The sequence below is a fragment of the Psammomys obesus genome, unplaced genomic scaffold (genome assembly GCF_907164565.1).
Source record: "Psammomys obesus unplaced genomic scaffold, mPsaObe1.curated_primary_1811, whole genome shotgun sequence".
Lineage (NCBI taxonomy): Eukaryota > Metazoa > Chordata > Mammalia > Rodentia > Muridae > Psammomys > Psammomys obesus.
Genome location: NW_026594462.1, coordinates 2,628,866 through 2,647,076, shown reverse-complemented (window position 1 = coordinate 2,647,076; position 18,211 = coordinate 2,628,866). Strand labels below are relative to the sequence as shown.

Sequence of the window (18,211 nt, the reverse complement as noted above, 5' to 3'; positions counted from 1 at the left end):
TAATGCTCAAGTTTCAAGGCTACCTCTATTTGAGAGCTGTTTTGGGGAGATAACCTTGTACCACATACATTTTAATGAGTGCATTACTTTTACCACCTGCTGAAGCTGACTTGGAGTGACTACTGACCTGAAGTGAATGCCTGTGTTCAATATTAATATGGCATGTCTGAATCCAGACAGCAATCTTTCATTTTGACATGCACATAGTCAAAGTAAATTAATGTTTAAAACCTGGACACTCTTAAGTTCAGCCAGTGTGTGCGTTCCATAATAATCCTTCAGACGCAGTTTTCATAAAAATGCTGAGTGCTTTCTTATACTTTATTTATCATACACACAGGTCCGCACTGCTGCATTTGTAACAAGATTCATCCAGTCTTTTTTTTGTGATTCACGTTTTGCTTTGGCTAACAAAATTAATTTCCTTGTTTTTGGATTTATTCTTTGCATATTTTTATAAAGTCATGTGCTCTGTAAGACAGCCACATTTCAGTTGTGTTATGGTACTTCCATAATGTATTTCTGTTTATATCATAGTCTTTGGGAAATAAAGTGGTGATAAAGATAGAAAATGCCAACTCCATGGGGTCTAGAGCAGGTGTATATCTGTGCAGGGAGGGTTTTGCTGAGAGGACTTTCCTTCCGTGCATGCAATTTTGTTTTTGCTTTTATTAGTTAAAAACCATCCATGACAGATGTAGTAATCGGGAAATCATATTAACATTTAAGTATTAAATTATCGTGTAGCCAGAGCCTCCTCCTAATATGATGACAGTGAGTAAGTTTGGGATCCTAAGGACCACATTGCATAACGCATTGTTACATGTTTTCTGTTTGCCTTCGTTTTCCATTTAAAGTATGGTAGGTTTGCTTTTTTCATGTTGAAAACTTCCATTATGGATTTCATTGTTACCGTTTCATCTTTCAGTTCTGTGGTTGATATTTATGTATTAACATATCAGTATGTAAGCTGTATCAGATATTAAACTGATAAAACAGATACTACACTTGATTGTAGCCAAAAGGCCAAGAAGCGATATATTTTAGTAGATTAATTGCCAATTAAAAAAAAGAAAATGATATTCATATATATATATATATATATATATATATATATATATTCAGTGGCCGTAATGAGAATTTTGTGATTGGGGCTGTATTAAACAACAGTTTTCATAACACCTTTGAATTTTAATTTCAATAAAAACTAATGTTATATTGTTAGTAAACATATTTCAGCTAGAAAGTTTTTCATGCTACCAAATGATGGCAGATGGAAGTGAACCTAGTATGTATGGTTCGAAGAAAATATGCTGCTTTTATTTCAATTTATATCAATATGATGACTTGGACATTGTCTTAGTGTTATACTGAATGCCATAGTTTTGCTCCGAAAACCAAAATTGGATTTTGACTATGTTTGACAGGATTTGTATTCAGAAATAAATTCACTATTTTATTTAGCATAGAGAACATCAAATAACAACTGATAGATTACATTTAATGCACTTATCCTGTTATGAATATTGGATATGCCTAACATCAAGAAAATATGTGCTTTTCGCATGGTACAGTGGCTTAGATTGGATTTGAAAACGCTGTGCAGAGAACACCTATTGTTTCTTCTGAATGTTGTATGCCCCACAGAGGTAACCTCTGACCCAGCGCTCTTCCAGTAGTAATGGATTTGCACTGATTGGCGCACAGTCTCCCACTAGCTCCTGCGTTCGGTTCTCATGTGTAATAGCTGCCTAGCACAATCAAACATCTGCTTTGTGGCTGTAGAAGGCAGCGTGACAAGCTGGCTCGAACCGGTTCCTGTTTGTAACCCTGACATTGTGACATTGTGCTTTTACTCCTGAATTAGTGACCTGTGTGTGGATAAAATTTGCCCACATGTCGGGTTTCATAGAACATTGTATTAGCTTGGATTAATTGGAGGATCAGCATTGAACAGCACCTCTTTCCTACTCAGACACTTGGCAAATAATTTCCAACAAAAAGTGAACATGTAAGAGATGCTGTGATTGGCTCTCCTACCAGTCTGATTCCAGTCTGCTTTGATAATCTTTCCAGGGAAAAGCTCAGTCATATTTGCCCCTTAGACAGTAAGAGGAAGTAATTCTAGTTGAGGTGGTATAGAATCCTCAGAAGTTGGGCCATTTTGATAGAAGCTATCCCTATACCTTTATACAGACAGGACAGGGCAGACATGTTTGGTATAAAGTGCTTCACAGCTGATGGTGATACTCACTTCTTACAGCCTCAGGCGCTGACATCACAGGACTGGTTACTCAGAGCAGAATATGTGCATGATTACGTATAATCAAGGTTAATGTTTATCAAGGGTCGCTATGTTTTTGCCATGGTCTGACAGTCATGACCTACATTAAAAGAGCCCTGTGGGTCTGTCTGGTATATTTTTTCTTGATGTCTGGGTGGTTTATTTCAGATGCTTGTCAGTTTTGTTATAGATTATCATTTGGGGCCCTTGCTGGTTTTCAGGTGTGCCATGTACAGTGAGTGCTCTTTGCTATCCCATCGTCATGAGGGAGCTCCTGTTTTATGATGTCTAAACAGGCTTTAATCTAGAAGGGTGTACAATTTGGGGACATTTCCCACTTGGTGCTGGGTTACGTTCAGTTGGTGGGTTATGTATGAGTAGAATAGACTCCAGCTTTTTAACCCAGGTTCCAGATTTGGCTCAGTCAGCTCTTTTTTTAGTGAGCTCTTCCTGGGAAATCAGTTTGGGAATTTCAATTCAAGTATTTTTTTTTTTTTTTTAAAGAAAAATCCAGATGAGTATTTTACTTCATAGTATAACAACCAAACAGATTTTATAAGATAGAAATTTGCAAACATTTCTCTTTTTGCTGGTACAAGGGGAATGGAGGGTAATGTTTTTAAAAAGTGTCATTTTGAACATTTTGGTAGCACAGAAGCAAAACTCAATGGCTGTTAAAACTGGGATTTTTTAAAGTCATATTTAATTTTGGCCATATCTGTCTTAGTAGTTTTAAGGATAAACAGTTCAAACAGTAAGGCAAAAGCAGTTTGTATTTTGTCAGTTTTCAACTTTAGATATCAGTAAATCATTGCTATAGCCTTCTTTATCTTTTGTTTGCACAAAAAACCTGTTAGAATTATGTCTGGGGGACCATCTGCTGTGGTTCCCAGTCTTGTCAGTGTGATAAGGGATAAGCTGTATAAACAGGGCACCACAAAAAGGAGAAAAAAAAAGGAAAAAGCTTGCTTTTCGGAGTGGGAGAAAGTGTAAGGCAGTTTTAATTTTATAACATAGCCACTGAAAGTCAGGATGGGGGCTGTGATGTATTTATTTAGAAACCACAAGACCAAGACAGTGTGTGGCTTATCTTCCCATGAAGTTAATACTGTCTTTCTTTTTGATTATAGTATTCCTGCTCTGGAAGCTGAAGCTTTTAGGAGTTCTCCAAGAACACTTCAGCATAGCTCTTGACATTGTGATATTTTCCAGATTGTCTTCTTAGGTTTTGGATTTTTTTTTTTTTCCTCCCCTAGCCATTAATTTTTCTCTCAGTTGAATCTTCAGAAATCATCCTTTCCTTTTTTCATTTGCAATGAGGTCACGGTGCTTCATGAGGAGCAAGCCAGTCATTTCCATGGCAACAGGCTCTATCAAAACATCACAAGTCTGTCTTGCCCCTTACCTCTAAACTTAAGTGCCAGGAGGAGCAGGCAGCTCGTAGCTGTTTATATGTTAGAGCTACAGGGCCAGGGAGAGGAAAATCAGTTTTAAAAAAGTTTGACATCGAATGTACTTTAAATCGTTTAGCTGTAGATGAGTGTGTAAGGGACTTATTTTACATGAAGCTCCTTCAGTAGAGCAAACATTGGTTTCTAATATAATTTGGTATCTATGAGACTAGTAAAAGAAAAATATGTGTGTTACAGTGTAAACATGTCATGCTGTGGCTGTGAGATACCCACTGAAGTTTTCATGCTCTGCTCCGTGTTGTCATTCTGTACTAATGTAACAAAATTTTGTTGATGGAATAGTGACACTTTGAACTTTGAAATGAGCCCTGGAGCCTTTTCAGGCTCTTTCTCCTTTTTTATCCGGTGGTGCTAGTGAGATGCTGTGAGTGTGTGCTTACAGCCTGGGAGAGCAGCCTGTGTTTGCCGTGCTCATTGATTGTAAGGCATTATGAAGTATAACACAGTCCTTCTTTCTTGTGATACTGGGGAATGAACCCAGGCCTGCTAGGCACATTCTTTATCGCTAAGTGGCATCCCCAGTTCTTAAAATCTTTTTGTTTCTTGTGTTTCTAAAAATCAGAATTTACTGAACAAAATAGATTCATAAACTATGTCAGTTTCATTGGTTGCAATTTGCTAAGAGGTCCCAATTACTTTTGATTGCTGGCCATCAGCAGATACAAGTTCTTTTACTCTGATCTTATTTACTAATATTAACTCTCAAATCACACATTTCACAGTACACAGTAAAGAATTGTATGTTACAGAATGACTACAAAAAGGTTAAAGAGGTCAAAGTTGAAGGCATTCACAGGCCGTACTGGCAGGGGCAGTGGACTGGCACAGCTGCAGAGGGAGTCACTGTAAGAGTTATAAGATATTAATGAACCCAGTTGAAGCCAGCTCATAAAATTTTCATGAGTTTATGAGATTTTAGGGTGAGTTTTTGTTTTTGTTTTTTTTTTTTTTTTTTTTTGAGGGTCTCATTGTATAGCTCAGGGTCCTTTAGCCCTCAGCCTTCTTCAGCCTCCTGAGTGATGGAATTGCAGGCCTCTCCCACTGTGTCTGCATCAGTTGTTATTTTATTAATATGAAACATTTTCAGTATTTCATTCTACTGGTTCTCCGATAGCTTTTGTTTCTGCTCTTGCATTTCTAGGTGGTGCCTTTCAGCCCTTCCAGCTTATGCACTCTGTGCCATTCCTTATCTGATGCTCCTGATCACTGCTCACCTGACTGCTTCCACCTTGGCTTAAGCCATGCTGGAGGCAGGAGCTTACCTTTTCTGTGTGTGCCTGCCGCATTGAGGAGCAAATGTCCAGTGAATGCCTGTGGAGAGCGATGGCCAGCAGGCCTGTAGTCAGCTGTTTCTAGGAGACTTTTTTTTTTTTTTTTTGGAAATGCATGTTACTTTTTTCTTGTTGGTGTATAAATGAAGGTGAAGTAAGTTCTACATACCCATTTTGTAACTATTACACTTAATTTAGAACAAGGTTTTTGAGACAAGGTCCTGATATTTAGCCTGGGCTGGCCTGTTGTACACTATGTAGCCTGGTTTGGCCTTTTGCTAGCACTAGTCCTCCTGCCTCAGCCTCCTGAATGTTGCAGTTAGAAGTGTGAGTCACCACACCTGGCTCTTTTTATTTTCATAGTGTATTTTAGTGTTGCGGAGGGCCATCCTCTCAAGCTGTTCAGACCTCACACTGCTGTCATAAGATGATGTTCCTCTGTCTCTCTCTTCATTTCTCTTCTGTTGTGACAAGCTAATGCTGTCACTTCTTCAGCTGTCTGTGTGGGAAGGAAGCTAGAGGGACGGTGGAAAGAGCCTTTAAAATCTATGGACACCATCAAATTAAGATTTTTATTATGAAATATTTCCTAGAGAAAAGTGTTAAAAAATAAGATACAGAGTATATTCTGTCTACTCAGAATTAGAAACAAAACATTCTCCATGTGCCAAAGCCCTCTATGTGTGAATGTGCATGACAATACATTTTTCATTCTTTCTGCCTTCTAGAAAGGCTTCTGCCTTCAAAGTGAATCCTCCCCTGCTCTCTGTTTTGCAGCATTACCCCAGGCCTGTGTGTACTATTGAACCTGCCAGTGTGTATCAGTGTGTTACAGCCATCTGTTCAGTTGTCTGCCACCTCTACGAGACCGAACTTGGGCTTTGTGCTCTTAGCTTGCCACATAATGGCCAGAATGGAATAGGTGCTGTTGTGTGAAGGAGTGAATGAAAGAGTAGGTGTAATTCTTTTTCAACAAACGCCCTCCTGACAAGGGAGTCTGTTTAGCAAAACTGTTTCCTTGTCTAGCCCATAGTTATAGGGCCTTGCTGCTCTGATTTGAGCAAATTGAATTAGACAGAGAGTCCTGTAGAACAGGTGCATTTACAAACCTCTGCACACAGCTGCTTGGCTGTTTAATAAAGCCCTTGCTGTTTTGATTGGGTATTCACCGTCTTTCTATAAACATTAGTATCATGGTCTAAGCAGCACTGCTGGCTAGAGCAGATGAGGGGAAGAGGGGGCTGGTGGTCCTGACTATGACTGCTAGAATGATGGAAAGCCATGGGAATGGAAGGGGAGAATTTTCATCTGCAGCTGTAGATAGAATGAGGACAGATGCAAATATTTGCCCTTCCTAGACCCCAAGTTCTAAGCCTTTAACTCAGAACTTCTCATTTGTTCTTATTTCCTTCCCCAAGTTGCTAAGTGTTTAATATTTCCACTCTTTTTTTTGTAAAGTCTTTAAAAACTTTTTTTCTTCACAATTTATTCATTCTATATCGTCATTGAGGCCCCCTGCCTCAATTCCCCCAGTTTCACTTTCCCTCCCTCTTCCCCTCATCCCCTTTCCACTCTTAATTTGTAGAAGTAACATTCTATTGCCTTTGTTTTCCTAGTTTTTGAAAGTTTAGCTAAAATGATATCAAACAAAAAAAATGAACACATTTCAAAAAAATTTTTTGGCATTTATATTGTATATGTGTGCAAATGTGTTGCATGCTTATGCATGCCATGGCATTTGTGTGTGGAAGTCAGAGGAGTCAGTTCTCTCCTTTTACCATGTCAGTCCCAGAATTTGGATTTGGGTCATCAGGCTTGATGGCAGGCATCTTACCCACTGAGCCAGCTCATTGGCCCCCTTAAAATGATTGGTATTTATTTGTTGACATTTTAGACAAAGTCTTGCTGTGTGGCCCACACTGTCCTGGTATATACTATGTAGCTATAGCTGCCTCTCCTGCCTCTGCTTCCTGAGTGCTGCTGTTGTATCTCTTAACACTTTAAATGCTTATTTAGGGAGTTGTTCCGTTTTATAGGTCCGTGTTAGTATCACTCCATACAAGATGGGAAACATTTCCATATTCTAGAAAATTTTGTCACAGACGTATTTCTTTCTAGTTCAGAATGGGGAGAGAGTAAAAGCAGACAAGTGGGTATAACCTTCAACCCTTGTCTTCCCACCTCAAGTTAATGTAGTTAGAAAAATCCCTCATTGCATGCCCACAGGCCAACCTAATCTAACAGTTTGAGAGTCCTCCCCAGTGATTATAGATTTTTGTCAAGTTGACAGTTAGAAGTAGCCATCACATTGTGTGGTTGAGGATGATTGTTGTTTGAATTAATATCAGCTTACTTACATTCATGGCTATCGGCTCCAGACTGTGCTTGAAAATTACTTGTGTACTTAGTCCCCAGGAGACCATAGTCTTGATGTACAGTGACAGTCTTAGTGTTTGCCAAGAGGAATCCTGTGCTGTCCCATTCTGATTCTTTTCCTGTGCACTGAGCACTGGGTGTTGCTGAGCCTAAGTCCTAAGCCAGGAGAAGTACCAGGGTAGGGGTGGGGTGGGGAGAGAGCTCTTGTCTAGATTCTGCCTCAAGGCTGTAGGGAAGTGAGATGGTGGTAGGTTTTCAGGGTGCTCACGAAGTCAGGGCTCTTCTGTGAAGATTCCTGTCAGCATTAATTAAAAAAGTTTTATTTACATGTATGTTTGTATGCATGCATGTATGGTGTGTGTGTAGGCACCCTTGGAGGTCAGAACAAGGTATCAGAGCTTTTGTAGCTGGAATCATAGGTGGTTGTGAGCTGCTTTGATGTAGATTGCTGGGGACTCAATTCAGGTCCTTTGGGAGAGCAAGTGCTCTTAACTACTGAGCCATCCTCTCCCTCAACAACCCTCAGTTTTGAATCATGTATATATATTTTTTACTTCGGTGGCCTTTATGTAATAGCTTAGTCAATGACATCACTGCTTTGCATATGTTAATTTTCAAAACTCTGAGAACTGGGAAAATTTTATTTTTTCATTTCACTTTTTACATGTGAAAGGACTGAATCAAAGACACAGAGATAGTAAACATGGAGCTGTGATTGTAGCCTGGACAGTGGTTTTCTGCTTGTGGTGTTCATCATGCTGTATGCCTCTGTCTGCTCTAATACCTAACCTACTCCTTGACCCGGGAGATGGGGCTAGTAGAAATTTACAGTATCAAGCAGACTTAGAGATTAGAAAATCTTTATAATATGTGTATGCTTTACAAAACATGTCTTAGAATGGTATAGTTTCTCTTTGCAAGCGGGGGGCAGGATATTTAGGAAGGGTGGTTTTCAGTTTGTACTCTCTAGGCCCAAGAGTCAATATGAGTACTTTAAGCTTTAACAAACTAGTTATTAAGCAGTTTTTGTTGCTGTTTCAAGATGTGCTTGGTGCTTCTTAGGTTCATGACAGGAGTCCTGTCATGTATGTGTCATGTAATTCACACATGTATGTGAATTACCTGATGGCTGCTCATAGTTTCCTTGTATGTGAAAGGATTGGGCATACCCTCAGTAGGTCCTTGACATTTATGAATTTGATATGTGGGCTTTCAGAGTACTTACAAACCCATGATATTTAGTTTTTTGCCATGAGAGTGGTATTAGTTTCACAGAGAAATAGAATATATGGGAATTAGATAACAATGGTGCATGCAGGAATGGGCTGTCCAAGACTATAATAGTCTGCCCATTTGGCGTTTGAGAGAGGAAGAACTTCCAGCAGCAGAACTTTATGCAGACTTTATTAGGGATAAAAAGAAATCCTTTTATTTAGTTCTATAAACTGGACTTTACCTTGGACCATAAGCTTGTTGGCTGGCCAGCACTTCCTGCAGAGAAAGTCCGTAAGGAGTTTACCCTACAAGTTTTTCTTTTCTGCTCATCACCTGTGTTACCCTTCCTTACAACAAGTGTAGCTACTTTGACCTGATTCTTCATTTTCCTTTTTCTGTTTCCTTTCACCTTATTAGAAGGTTTTGATCTCCGAGTCAGAAAGCGATGTTTATCATATTGAAGTTTGTAGTATCATAAACGTCTATAACTTGCAGTTTTAGTGCAAGAGTAGAAGTCTGATGTGTTATTAACATTGAATTGCCCTCAGCACACACTGATGTGTATCTGGAATGCATGTGTCTGTGATTCATGTTTGAAGATTAAAGCCTTTGTATGATGTGGAAAGATGAACGACAGTCAGTATTTGCATGATAATCTGCTGAACAAAAACACATAGTATAGTGGAGAAAGGATATCTCTGGGGGTCAGCCCTGACTGCTGTGGGGGTTCATGGATTAGAGTGGAGATGCTAAGGGTTGGAATGGTGTGAACAGTCCTGTTACGTGGATATAACAGGCGTTGGACTTGTTCTTGGAAGCCCCCTCCCAATTTGTTGGAGCTCGGTGCTGCAGGAAATGACTTTTTAAAATAATTTTGGCTACTTACAATTTTTTGCTTTTATTTGTATTTTGTACATTTTCATGTGCATGATGTATGTATGCACACATGTGCCATAGCATGTGTGTGGAGGTCAGGGAACAACTTGTGGGAGTCGCTTCTCTCCTCCCATGTGTGGGATCTGAGGCCGGGATTCAGCCATCAGGCCCAGTGGTGAGCACTTCACCCATTGTGCTACCTCCTCAGCCACCCACCATGTTTCTGAGATCAAAGATATTTTTTATCATTGTGAATTCATCATGATGAATTTATCAGATTTAGTAAGCATAGTCTATTGAAAAGTTTTTAGAGTTAAGATAAGTTTGATCTTTATGAATACATCAAAAGCTTGAGTATAGGATTTGAATTTGCCTCTTTAATGATTATCAGAAATCTAAGAAATGGAAACTCTAGTGATGTTGGCAATAGTCTGCTCCCTTTCCCTCCCCCTACTTTTTAATGCAACTATGCCATTCACATTTGGTTTGTTTTTGGAATCCTTACTTTTTGAGTGGGCTCAGGAAATTAAATTACATTATATGTATTTAGTTCATAATCTCATTCTGTAGACTTTTTGTAAATAGGATTTTTTGATATTTGAATATAGGGACCAGAGGGAACCACATAGGTATAGATCTAACTACAGCAGATAGGGTACTGTATAGAATGTTTAAGGGCAGAGTTCTATTCTAGGAAGATCGGACCTGACTGGTCTGAAATGAGTATATGGGACAGTTGTGAGAGGTTAGCTAGTGGTAGATAATAATGATTTCGAGTGTGCATGTGTGAATATGTGTGATATGTGAGTGTATGGTGTGTGTTGTTTGTATGTGTGAGTATGAGCCCTATGTTGAGGTCAAAGGACAACCTTTTAGTGGCAGTCTCTGCTTTCCCATCTTTTTGAGACAGGGTCTCTTCATGCCAATTGTCCCCCAGGTTAGTTGCCCCGAGCTTCTGGAGATTTCTTCTGTCTCTGCCTCCTGTCTCCCTGAAGGTGTGCTGGGATTACAAGTCTTTGTGTCATATGTGAGGCTTTATGTGAGGCTTGAGGATACGTGCTCAGGTTGTCAGGCTTGTGTGGGAACTGCTTTATTCAGTGAGTCAGGTCCCTAGCCCCATTTTAGTATTTTCAGTAAAATGGACATATTTTCTGCCTGTGCAGACAGGAAGCACAGCTCTCCTTCCCAGCAATCAACAGGACAGTGAGGGGAGTGGCTGGCATGTGGCTGGTGATAGCTGTGGGCTTTCTTTGTGATGCCGAGTGTTCGTAGCTCAGAACTGACTGGTAAGGCCTGCATGGGTTAAGGCTTAAGCAGAGGTCCCTGGGTATTCAGTCTTTCTATCAATGTATTTGTTCAGTACAACTCTTGAATAATTTAAAGTGTGCTAGCTTATTAGTGCTAACAACATAGATGACTACAACAGCCGATTCCTTTGAAGGGCTGTCAATCTAGTGAGGTACATTTTTGCCTAGAGCCATCAGGAGCAATGTCTACACTTTCCTGCAGCAAGTCTACCTGTGTATGAGTGTCCGTCATGGACTCTGTTGTTTTTTGTCACATGTGTAACTGGTTTGCTGAGCTGCTGTGTGAGCCCAGCTCTACTCTGTGCGCTTACCCTCTTGCTTGCTTTGTTGTCCACTTTTCTTTTTTACTGTTCTGTCCTATTTTCAAGGCACCACATTTTCTCCAATGATTCCGGTTTTTACTTCTAATAGCAAAACTTCTAAGAATGTATTGATAACTGTTGTTTATCCCTCTGTCTTGAGAGTCAGGCCCTATCCAATTCACCAGTGACCTTTTCATGGCCAAGTACAACTGTCATTTTTTAGTGCTCATGTCTTCCGTTGTCAGCATTTGCTAGAATTGGTTGCTTTTCCCTTCAGGGACTGCTGTCTCCTGTCCTCTCGAGCACAGTTCTCTCTGGCTGTTGGTTCTCTTGTTATTCACTGGCTGTTCCTTCATTCTATGCAGGATGATGTCAGGTTCTTCCTCAGTTGATGCTCTTTCCAAGGCTCTTGTCTATACTTCAGAACTTTTCTGTTTTGTGGTGCCTTCCTGCCCTTGTGTCCACCTCCCTGTGCTGACTCCTCCAATGGCATATATTTCCTTTGCTCCCTGGACTCTCTCCCCTTGTATATCATTTGAATCTGGAAGCTTTAGGATGCTGATTCAGAAGTCTTTAACTTTTCCATAGTTTGCTTCTCTAGTCTTAATTAGAGGAACATGGACCCTTTCAATTGCTTGGCCCAAAAGAATTAGAGACAAGAAGAAATTCTCTTGTTTTCATGTTGTATTACATCTATTCAAACATCCTGCTTGGTCCACACTGAGATATAGATACATTCAGATGCTTACTTTTTATTTTTATTTTATTTTTTTTCAGGTTTTCTCCACTTAAATCACCTCCCATATCCCCTTCTGAATATCAGCTAGATTCTATTCCTGCTTCCCCTCCACAATTGGTTTTCTACATCAGAGTTAGGAAATGTTCGAGATACTCAGAGGGTTAGAGGTGTAGCTAATGCTACACAGTCTGCACGAGATCCTGGCTTCAATCCCTAGCTCAGAGCAGAGGATGGAGAAGTGAAGTTAGATCGCTTTGCTTGGAATGTGTGATTTTGTTTACTAGAACTTTGTACACATGGAAATTTTTTTTTCTTTTGTTTTTGGTGTGGTTAGAGTAGCCTCTAGTCTCACATGGCTTGGATAGTGCAATCAAGGAACTGAGTTTTACATCGTATTTAATTTTAATTCAAATGCAGATAGTCGCATGAGTGAAGGGCAAAGTTTTTATCTCTAATCACTAGTCAGTCACCTTGTGTGTTTGTTACTTTTCTAAATAATGAATAAACACCATTGTCAAAGCATCTTATAGAAGAAAGAGTTTTATTTGGGTTTATAGTTCCAGAGGGTCAATAATAACAGAGTGTGGCAGGAGGACCAGGAAGCTAAGAGGTCACATCTTGAACCACAAGCACAAAGCAGAGAGTGAACTAGACATGGCCCAAATCTTTAAATTCTCAAAGCCCAGTCCCCCAGCAAGGCCATATCTCCTAAACCTACTCAAACAGGGCCACCAACTGTAGTAAAAATTTCATTCAAACGGCCACACCTTGATTTCTTACTGCTGTTCTTTGAACATACCAAACATGCACTTGAATTTTTAATTCTCTTGTGTCTGGAATGTTCTTCCTCCCCATTATCTACTTGCTTTGTTCACTCATTTTAAGTTTTTGCTCAAATGTAATTTCTTCAGAGAGGTCTGCTTTGAGGTGTTGTGCACAACAGGCCATCATTTCTAATTTCTTTTATTTCTTTTGAATAGTGATCATCAACTTGTGCGCCATGTATTGATTTGTTTTTTTCTTCCTTGTCGGGTGATACTGCTATGTAAGAATGGTCACCAGCCTACAGGAGACATTTGATAAACATTTGTCAATGAATAGAACTGACCACCAAGGTGATGTGTTGTTGGCTAATGAATAACTGGCTGTAAAATAGGAGGAGGGCTGGGAGGTGTCTCAGTGAGTAACGTGCTTGTTTCCAAGCATGGTGAGCCAAGTTTAGATCCCCAGCACCTGTGTTAGGACTGGTGTGTAAGGACTGGTATATGCTTGTAATCCAAGTGCATAGGCGGAGAGGCAGGAGGCTCCTGGGAGCTTGCTTGTCAGCTAGTCTGGAGGATGAAATGGCAAGTCCTGAACTAGATTGAATAAGAGAGACCCTGACTCAAATAGAAGGTGGAAAGGGATAGAAACTCAGCCTTTGGCCTACACATGTGCATGTTTAGGCTCACATACTTTTACCCATGTACTCACATGTACATAAGCATACAAACTATATTATAGAATTATGGAAGATTCAGTAGTAACTCTGTGTCAAGACTTGTGGAGCCTTCATATAATGATACCTTTGTACAGACAGTGATACCTCCACCTGAACAATGATACCTCAGTACAGACAGTGATACCTTCACATGAACAATGATACCTCCATACAGACAATGATACCTCTATATGAGCAATGATATCTTCATACGGACAGTGATACCTTCATACAGTGGTACCTCCATATGAACATTGATACCTCCATACAGACAGTGATACCTCCCTATGAACAATGATTCCTTCATACAATGATAACTCCATAGAGTGATACCTCTATATGAACAGTGATACCTTCATACAGACAATACCTCCAAAAACAATGATATCACCCCATAAGCAGTGACACTTCTATACAAACACTGATACCTTCTGTCTTAGTTTGGGGTACTATTGGTGTGATGAAACACCATAACGAAAAGGAAGTTGGGGAGGAAAGGGTTTTTTGGCTTATGTTTTTACATCCATAGTTTACCACTGCAGGGAGTTAGAACAGGATCTCAAACAGGGCGGTAACCTGGAGGCAGGAGCTGATGCAGTCTATGGAGGGATGTTGCTTACTGATTTGTTTATCATGGCTTCCTCAGCCTGCTTTCTTAAAGCACTCATGACCACAAACTCAGGAATGGTACCACTTACAATGGTCATGATCACTAATTAAGAACATACATTACAGCTGGATCTTATGGAAACATTTTCTCAGTTGAGGTTCCCTCCTTTCAGATAACTCTAGCTTGTGTCAAGATGACATAAAACTAGCCAGCATACTTCCATACAAACAATGATACCTCTATACAGACCATGGTACCGTCATATAAATGATGATACATCTGTATAAACAACAAAGCCTTCAGGAATGAAAGCAAATGTGTCTGATTTTAGAAGAAACATTAAAATTACCTCATTATTTTATATGCTTGTTTTAGAAATTGCTGATGTTTAGGCAACAAATGTTAATAGATGAGTACTGTTACATGGTAGACAGCTATGTTTGGCCCTTTTATAGATAAGTGAGGGATTGTAGTGGGGGAATTGCTTGCCTACCATGAGCAAAGCCTACAGTTTTATTACAGCACCATGATCCCTGGGGGCAGGGAGGAATTCCTTTTGGAATGTCTGCTCATTGATAGGATGGCATTGTGATTCCCATTGGAAATAGTGAGTGTAGTTAGTTTTTCCTTAATTAAAAAAATATTATTTTATTTTATGTGTGGGTGGTTTGCTTGCATGTATGTCTAGGCATCACATACATGTCTGCTGCCAGTAGAGGCTAGAAGAGCATATCAGATCCCCCTGAACTGGAGTTACAGTTAGTTGTGAACTATTATGTGGGTGCTGGGAATTGAACTAGGGTTCTCTGCTAGAGAAAGTACTCTTAACCGCTGTGCTCTCTCTCCAGCCCTAGGTTCAGTTACCAGCATATTACATGGTATATTTAATGTGTAACCATTAAGAGACATGAGTAAGAGAACTGTGTCAGTGTGATTTTATCACAACCTCACTGGTCTATGTCTTTTTCTTAGCAGCTGTTGGCTCCAAGCTGATGTCTATAGGGACTCAATTTTCTTCCTTCTTATCTTATTCTACTTTCTCATTATGGAAAAGGAAATTGTAGAAAGCTAACTGAGATAATAATACTCATTAGTTGTCCATTAGCTTTTAGACATTAAAAATACAAATTCTTGGGGCTGGAGAAATGACTCATTGGTTAAGAGCACTTGCTGCTCTTCCACAGGGCAAGTTCAGTTTCCAGAACCCAAGGCAGGCATCTCACTGCTGCCTGTAACTCTAGCTCAAGGCTATCTGATTCCCTCTTTTGGCTTCATCAACACCTGTACACACATAGTACGCCTGCCCTCTCATATGCAAGCATAACCATAAAAATAAATACAAAGAATTGATTGAGCTTTTTGTTGAAAAAGAGATGACCTAGTGAGGTTTATATGGCGACCCTGGTCTGCTATGTGAAAGATGCTATAGTGACTTTAATAGACATTAAAGTCAAGTGGATACTGTTTAAGGCTGCCCTAGCGCCACTTCTAAAGCATTTTGTTGTTGTTGTTCATTTAGGCATTCTTGGAGTGAGATTTTCAGAAATAATTTTCCTTCCTTGTAGCACCAAAAGCATGTTCTTCAAAGCTGCCTTGCACACCCTGGCCTCGCCCAACAACTCGTCTTTCCTGCTCACTGCCTTTGTTACTCTTATTTCTTTGAGCCCACCTTTGAATTTAAGACTTGTAAAATGATAAACATTTATAAATGTTTGATCTCTGTGTCCATGGAACAGCTTTAAAAATCTTCTTTAATCTCTGAGACGAGACAGGCAAGAGTACGGCATCTTCGATTATAGAATCTCTTTGAAGTTTTCGTTCTATTTCAGTGTTTTCCCTGTAGCACTTCAACTTTCAGTTGTGTATGCGGTAGACTTTTATTATTATTATTATTATTATTAAAGTTTCCCCCTCCCTTTTTGCTTAAGTCAATTTGGCAATCTTTCAAAGGTTCAGAGGAAAATTAATAAAATTACACTTTGAACTTTTCTTATTGTTTTCTAATTCAGCTTCTAAGTTGTGTCACTAGGCACTGAACCCACGTCCTTTGAAAGAGCAGCAAGTGCTCTTAACTGTTGGAACTATCTCTCCATCTCTCATTATTGCTGTTGTCACTATTATGGTCTTAAGAATGTGCTCTTATGATTAATAAATCAAGAAATCTCCACTTTAATTTAGCAGTTAGCAATTTTCACTCTGTATGGTTATGTACTTTACTTTGTTTTGTGAGAGAAAAAAATTGAAATCTAGTAATGTTAACCTTCTTTCTTTATTTTAGTATAAAAAATAAGAATATTTTTATTTTATTTTATTATACTTTGATGTAGAAAATATATCTTAGAATATTTAGAAATTTTTAGCAATATCAGAAAATGTTTAGAAAACATAGAGAAGTATTTTATTTCAGTATAGAAATAAGAGCAGCATTATAGAGTAATGTGAAATACCTATGATTTGAGAATAGATAATGCCAAAGAGGTTATTGTGCAAACCTACATGTTTAGGGAGACTGTATACTTTTCTTTGGGATTTTAACATGAATCTTAAGAACTTGTTCCAGACGTTATAAAAGATTCACTACAGAAAAAATGAATCTTGTTTGATTTTTATTTAAGTAGCTTTGTGAAATTATTAGTGGACTTTTTGATTCCATAGGTATCTACAGCCATGTTTGAGCAAAATTTTTTTCTTTTGCTTATTATAGATTGTGAATATTTAGGCTAGATAGGATCAATCAGAACCATTAAAATGCAGTTGCCGTTGTTTCTTGCATATCAATATTGTGTGGTGATGATGTTACAGGAGTCAGAGCGACAGGGCAGACACTTAGGGCTTCCTTCTTTCCTGAACTGTCCTCTTATTTTAATGTCCTGGAGCCACAAATTTTAAAAGCAAAGTAGGAAATTGTATCTCTCTCTCTTTTTTTACTTTAAGAAATTGTATCTCTTTAAATTCTTATCGATATGATGAGAAGAGTTTCAGAAAGGACTCAAAAGCAATTTGGAATCAAGGAAAAGCTGTGGCCATCCAAATTAATGGTTTTAAAAATTTTTTTTCTTCATTACTATTATTTATTACAATTTATTCACTTTGTATCCCGGCTGTAGCCCCCTCCCTCATCTCCTCCCTGTCCCACTCTCCCTTCTTCTTTCTTGGCTATGTGCCTCCCCTAATCCACCCTCCCCTACTATTTGACCCTATCAGGTCTCATCAGGACTGTCTGGATCCTCTTTCTCTGTGGCCTTCTTAGGCCTCCTCACCAGGGGTAGGTGATCAGAGAGCTGGCCACTGAGTCCAGCAGGGTATCAAAGCAGATGCTGAGACTCATAGCCAAACTTTGGGCAGAGTGCTGGAATCCTTATGGAAGAACGGGGAGATAGACCTGGAGGGGTCAGGAGCTCCACAACATAGACCAACAGAGCTAAAAAAAAAAATCTGGGCTCAAGTGGTCCTGCAGAGACTGATGAATCAACCAAGGACCATGCATGGAGAGGACTTAGACCACCTGCTCAGATGTAGCCCATGGGCAGCTCTTTCTCCATAAGGGTTCCCTAGAAGGGAGAACAGGGCCTGTCTCTGACAAGTTAGCTTTTTTAATATCACAGGCTAGTTTCCCCTTTTCCTAGAAGGCAAAGTTGTTTTCAAGTGGAAACCGCAACTTACCGAGTTTAGGATTGCTCTGAACCTAATACACCACTGACCAAAAGCTAGGTTACTGCCATGTTTGACTAGAGAGCATGCCCCAACATTTACGTTAAGTGTGACATGTGCTATGTGTCTGACACCTGGGGCTAAAATCATTCATTAATTATGTGACCACTGTCATGAGCACAGATACATTTTAAATTTATAAATGATGGCCTTTTGAGAAATGTCTGTTATGTTTATTAAAATAAACATAGAATATACTAGAATCAAATGGAACATTTACAATTGTTAATTTTATCAACTTTAATAATTAATTAGCTTTGTTTTTGTTAGCACTGAGAATGAAGATAATTAAAATACATTTGCTCTGTGCTGTAAGACTGCTGCTCCTGGAAAATGAAGGGAACACTTATTTTTTTACAGATTTAGGTGTCTCTACTTTTGCTGTTTGGGGGCTCTGTGTATAACAATAGTGCTAATGGAGGCTTTTTATTATAAAGTTATAATTACATAGTAGCTTTAATGCCTTTTGATGTGCCAAATTTAATTGAAATCAGTGAACACATAAAGTTCTTTTATTTTTTGTGGCTAATACAAATACTTTCTGCTGTTGAGCTATCTGGTCACATCA

General features: G+C 39.2%; 1 protein-coding gene and 1 pseudogene across 3 annotated transcripts in view; one reads left to right on the top strand and one right to left on the bottom strand.

Annotated features, from left to right (window-relative positions):
* The window catches only part of Cdkal1 (CDK5 regulatory subunit associated protein 1 like 1), a 572,332-nt gene that overhangs the window by 33,526 nt on the left and 520,595 nt on the right, over positions 1 to 18,211 (top strand). The gene's annotated exons all lie outside the window — the stretch shown is intronic.
* On the bottom strand, positions 932 to 1,038 carry LOC129685587 (U2 spliceosomal RNA; annotated as a pseudogene).